The sequence below is a fragment of the Eretmochelys imbricata genome, chromosome 8 (genome assembly GCF_965152235.1).
Source record: "Eretmochelys imbricata isolate rEreImb1 chromosome 8, rEreImb1.hap1, whole genome shotgun sequence".
NCBI classification, from domain to species: Eukaryota; Metazoa; Chordata; order Testudines; family Cheloniidae; genus Eretmochelys; species Eretmochelys imbricata.
The window spans coordinates 105,478,515-105,484,171 of NC_135579.1; the positions used below are offsets into that span (position 1 = coordinate 105,478,515).

The window sequence follows — 5,657 nt, forward strand, 5'->3', positions numbered from 1 at the left end:
TGCCCTGGACTCAGGCGAGGGGCTGGAACAGGGGCCGTGTCCCCCCCACCCTGGGAGATTGGAACGGCCCTGACCCTAGTTACTGAAAAGGGAAACTCTCGCTCATAGAGTAGGACATTTTCTCACTTTAACACCTAAATCCTGACACCAGCAGGGCCCAGATCCAGCGGGGCCTAATGAATAGAGAGCTGGCCTGGGCCTCAGGACACCTGGGTTCTCCTCCCCGCTCCTTGAGAAAAGTACTCCCTTCCTCCCTGCCTCAGTTTCCCCAGGGGGACAACGCTACCCATCCTCCTTTGTAAATGGCTGTGAGACCGAACTGTGAGGGCTCCTCCTGTGTGTTGGATGGGCGGGGGGGCTGTCCTGGCAGGAAGCGGATCTGGGGCAAATTGAAGCGGGATGTGCTGCCCCATACAAGCCCATCCAAGGCCTGGGTACCCCATATGTCTCGCCGACGCCCTTTATGGGGTCCCTTGATGCTGCCCGATGGAAGTTGACTGGTGGGGGAGGGGTGTATTCCAAACACCCTTGTGCAATTGCACAACTCCCCTGCATGACCCCCTCCCCCCACACCTGCCTGGGCACTTGCAGCCAGATCAGGGAGCCTTTGAAAAACAGAAACCTGCCCTGCCCCCTAGGATGGGCTTTTCCCCCCTGCCTGCCGGGCCCCGATCCTGTGGCTGGGGCCACTCGCTGGAGGCAGGCAGAGATCAGCTGGGCTCCCAGGGGTTTGGCGTGGAGCTGCTGGCCCTTGCCTCTCCGTTCCCCGGCACTTTAAAGCCCCCTCCGGCCCCAGGGTCCCCATCAGCCCCGCCTGGGGCTTGCCTTTGGGTTCCTTGCCCAGGGCGGCGACGGGGGCCTGGTCCAACCGGCAGCTTCTCAGCGATTGTCCCCGCCTGGGCCAGTGGGTGTGGCTGGTGGAAGTAACTCAGCCGTCAGTACGGCGTGGAGCTGGGGTACCCACAGCCCTGAGCCGCCAAGCGGTGCGCCTGCCCCCGGCCCCCCCCGAGACATGGGGGGCAGGCGGGGCGCGCGGTGCCCGGCCCCAGTCGGGCCATGCCATATAAATTATTTATATTACAAAGAAGAAAGGTTTATTTTTGTAGTTTGTACAGACCCTTAGCCGTGGGCTGGAAGGTTTATTTTTAAAGAGTAAAATATATATTGTCTATCCCAGATCTGCCGGTGTCCCGGCCTCGTTCTTCGGTGTCCCGGCCTCGTTCTTCGTCTGGCCCCTGAGAGAGAGAGAGAGAGAGAGAGAGAGTGTACACATGTGCCTGGAGCCCGGGGGGGGGTGGGGGGGAAGGGGGGTGAGTGTGGGGATCTCTGCAGGTTGCGGGGGGGGGGGGGAGGCCGGGGGGGGGAAGGGGGGTGAGTGTGGGGATCTCTGCAGGTTGCGGGGGGGGGGAGGCCGGGGGGGGTGGGGGGGAAGGGGGGTGAGTGTGAGGATCTCTGCAGGTTGCGGGGGGGGGGGAGGCCGGGGGGGGGCAGCCTTAGTGAGTGCCCACGTGTGTGTGCGCCCGATGTATGTTTGGGGGGGGTGTTTTGGGCAGTGTGTACATGGCTGCGTGGAGGTAGGGGAGTATTCACAAAGCTGGGGGGCTACTGTGGGGGGGGCTGTAGAGGACAGTGGGGGCAGTGTGTGTATGGGGGGGGGGGGTCTAGAGGGCACAGGCTGGGGGGCAGTGTGTGTCCGGGGGCTCTAGGGGGTGTGCTGCCCACTTGGCTCACAGCTGGCCCCAGGCTCGCAGGCTGACTGGGGGTGTGGGGGCCGGATCTTCCCCCAGTGACTGATGGGGGGTCAGGCTCCCCAGCCAGGCACGGACGGTGCTGGGGGACCTGGGCTGGCTCCTGCCAGGCGGGCGGCCGTGGCCCTGTGCCCCCGATTCCACGGGCAAACACTGCCCCCTGCAGGCCCTGTGCTCACCTGCATGTGGGCCCAGGGGCCCGGCACTGCCAGGTGTGGCGGGGGGGACGGGGGGGGTTACAGGGGCTGTTTTAAGATGTGTGATGCACCCCTGATGTGACCCACATGAGCAGGGTTTACGGCACCAGGGCCCCTGTGGGGGGTGGGGGAGGTTTAACCACACCCCACCCCCACCCCCCAGCTGGGGAGGACTCGCAGCCTACCCAGGTGGCCAGGCCGAAGGGCTGCACGTGGCTCTAGGCTGGCATGTGCCCATTGATGAGCCAGCTGGAGCTGAAGGTGCTGGCAAGCTGGGCAGACACCCGGCCCGAGCGCTGGCCCGTGTGGCCCCTGAGCGCGGCGTAGGCCCTGCCGTGCCACAGGGGCGCCCCGCACCGCGAGCGGCACGAGGGGACACTGGCCGGCTGCCGTGGGGCCAGCGAACGGTCGGCGCCCAGCGAGCCAATGCAGTGCCTGAAGCCGAGCCGGGCGGTGCAGCAAGGGGCCCCAGGGACCCGGCCGGCGCTGCATTGACACGGCTCCCATTCGCGAGCCCCAAAGCCGCCGGCAGCTCTGCAAAGTGCTGGGGGCACCGGGATCTGGCCAAATGAACTGGTGGGGGGGGCATGAGACCCTTTAGTCCCACCGTTGCCCTGTGCTTAGAGCCAGCGGTTCTAGCCCAGCGCTGGGAGGGGAGTGGGGCCCTGTGGTTAGAGCGGAGCAGCTGGGCGCCAGGACGCCTGGGTTCTAGCCCTCTGCCTAGTTCCAGAATCTTGTGTGGGGCAAAAGCAAGGGGCGGGGCTGAACCACTCACCGTGGGGGGGAGGGGGGGCATCAGACACAGGCCACATTGTGAACAGGAATGGTGTGTGGGGGGGGAAAGCTGGACATCAACTGTGCGAGGAAGCAGCTGTGCAAGTGCATGAAAATACCAGTAATGACTGGCTGAGCCCCCCCAAACTCATCACACGCAGGGCCCCGCCCAGCGATAGCCCACAGGACAGAGCTGGGAGCCCCAGAAATGCGGGTCAGGCCCATAGTGTGATCAGTGAGGGGCTGGGGGTGCCAGACCCCTGTGCAGAGCTGGGCGGACCGGGGTGGGGGAGATGTCAGGGCTCCTGTCCAGCCACTCTTTGGTGGCAGGGTCATTTCCTGCTGGTTAAAGGCACCAGCTGGCTCAACCTGGGACTGATGCCGCCTGCCTGGCTCCAGGCCCTGGCCATGCAATGAGTTTGGGGCGCTCAGCCCCGACAGTGGGGGGGGCGAGGTGGTCCCGGCACACCCACCCCGGTCCCACGGCTGGAGGGAATGAATGGCCCCACCAGGCCCGGGAAGGGAGGTGTGCCACCAGGGAATGCGCCCCCAGTTTGCAGAGGGGGCAGGTGTCAGCACCAGGCAGGGCAAGCGCTGGACAAGACCCCTCCAGCCCAGGGACTCTGCCCTGCCCAGCAGACGCCAGCCCAATGCGCACCCTTGCCATGGGGCCGCTGGGCTGTGCATGGGCCCGAAGGGTAACAGATCCCCTCCCCCCAGGGCCTGGGGGGGCCACGAGCCCTCACTGGGCAGGGGCTCCCAGCACTTGCACCTTCTCCCCACAAGGGGGCAGCAGATGCTCACTCACTGGGCTTGGGGGCCCCCACAGCCAGTGCCCCACTTGCATCCCCAGCTGCCCATGGCCCCATTCTGCCCCCCGCCCCCCCATGGGCCGGTGCTGAGTGACGGGGGCCTCCTCTGACCTTCGTGCCCCCTGCAGCTAGCACTGGGTTGCGTGCACGGCTCCTAGGCTGGCTCCTGTGGCTGGGCTGGATGCCTACCATGCTGCCCCACTGCCCTGACAAGGGCGGGGCCCTCCCAGTGCTGCCATGGGGTGGCTGTACGGCCCTGCAACCAGGGGGGCCCTTGCCCAGGGGAGGACAGCAGCAGTCAGCACGCTTCCCTCCCCACCACTTCCGAGGCTGCCAGGCCTACACCGCCCGGTCCCGGCAGCCCTCCCCACCCCCGAGCAGGCAGCTCCTTGGTGCCAAACCAAGTGCGCTGAGCCCAGCAAACTCACCGCATGTGTGACTCCAGGAACTCTGGTGCAGGCAAGCAGCTGCCATGGGTGGCGCCGTCAGGGAACGGACTTTGAGAGGCCTCCGTGTGGGTTCGGGCCACCATTGTCCCCAGCCCGCCGAGCCGGCCCCACTCCTGAACTGGACTCAGCGGGGCCTCAGCAGACAGAGCAGAGATGGGGCAAAAAGGCCATGGGGGGAGGAAGGAGCCACTCACAAGCCAGCCAGAAGGTGGGGTGTGGGGGGAGGAGCAGGCACCCGAAGAGAAAGCCTCGGGCTCCTGCCCCCTGCTCTCCCACCCTCACCTCCTCACTCAGGCGCTCTGGGCCTCAGTTTTCCCATCCGGAAAATGGGGCTGATGGCGCTTCCCTGCTGGCACGAGCCTTGGGAGGAGAAGGACAGTGAAGATTAGGAAGACGCTTGGACAGTGGGGTAATGGTGGAGGGGGGGGGCATGTTAGCACCCCGTTTGGGATGGAGTCTGTTTGGAAAGAAAACAGGTCCCTAAAGGCCTCACAAACCAGCCCTGTTCAGGGAGAACGGCCTGAAATATTTCACGGAGCCGAGTTTTTTCCTCCCTGTGCAGCCAGCCCCCCGCCCCTGCGCCGGCCCCATCTCTGCCCTTGCTCCGGCCCTTCTTCCTCCCCGCCCCACTCCTCTCTCAAGCCCAGCCAGAGGGACGTCCAGTTTCCGCTCCGGCAGGAGGCCGCGCAGGGCTGTCCGGGCTGCCGCCCTCTCCCTCGCCGGCCGACGCGGCGCGTCCCCACAGCCGCCCGGGGACACAGGTGCTCCCCGCGGACTTGACAAGCCAGCAGGGCTGTGAGCGTCCCACCCTAACTCACCGCCCTCGGTGTGCCGGGCTGGGCCGTGCCCACCCCTTGGGTAGCGCCGGGAGGCGCGCTGGGCCAGGGGCCGCGGCCCCCTTCGGAGGTCGGGCTGCGGGCCCCGAAACGCTCCCATCGCCCTGTCAGGCGTCTCCCGCCGGTGTCGGACGCCCACCGCCGCAATGCGGCCTGAACGCACACGTCGCCCTTGCTCCGTCCGTGGGGGGGTGACAAGGAAACCCGCTCCCGAGCCCACCTAACCCCTTCAGGGCATGGGGGGGCTAAAGCAATGGAAAAACCTGCTCCCCCCCAGGGCGGTGCCAGGCCGGCCCGGCGTCTGTCAGCCCGGGGTGGCTGGTTTGAAGAAGGAGACTGGCCGCTGGCCGCCCTGCTACTCTGCGTCCGCAGGGGGAACAGGGGGACTTGTGGCACCTTAGAGACACACCCGACGGGGCGAGCTGCCGCCCACGGACCCTGAGGCTCCAATAAAGGGGTCGGTCCCTCCGGTGCCCCAAGGGAAGGTCTCCCGGCGGCCGAGTGAAAACCGGGCTTCGTGCCGCGGGGGCGGGAGGAGGCCGAGAGGGACCGGGGCAGGAGGCGGCTCCGCCCCGGCGGACAGAGGGGACCGCAGCGCAGCCCCGGCGGCAGGACGCGGCGGCTTCAGCAAACCGAGAGCAGCGGCCGGACAGCCCAGGGGGCCACTACCACGCGGCCCGGGACCCCCGGCGCTGCCCCCCGCTCAGCTCGTTCGTGTCTCGGACCCACCGCCGGGACAGAGCGCGGACGCAGCCCCCCGCCCCACATTACCAGTCGGGTTTCCCGCATGTGGGGAAACCGCAGGGGTCAGCACACCCGCAGTGCAATGGATGAGCCTCGC

General features: G+C 67.0%; 1 long non-coding RNA gene across 1 annotated transcript; it reads right to left on the minus strand.

Moving 5' to 3' along the window:
- Nucleotides 1-1,183: 1,183 nt before the first annotated feature.
- LOC144268535 (uncharacterized) lies at nucleotides 1,184-5,657 on the minus strand. The gene is made up of 3 exons (XR_013346784.1): nucleotides 5,588-5,657; nucleotides 3,960-4,340; nucleotides 1,184-1,235 (listed from the first exon to the last, which is right to left on the minus strand). It is a non-coding gene; the product is annotated as an uncharacterized LOC144268535 (long non-coding RNA).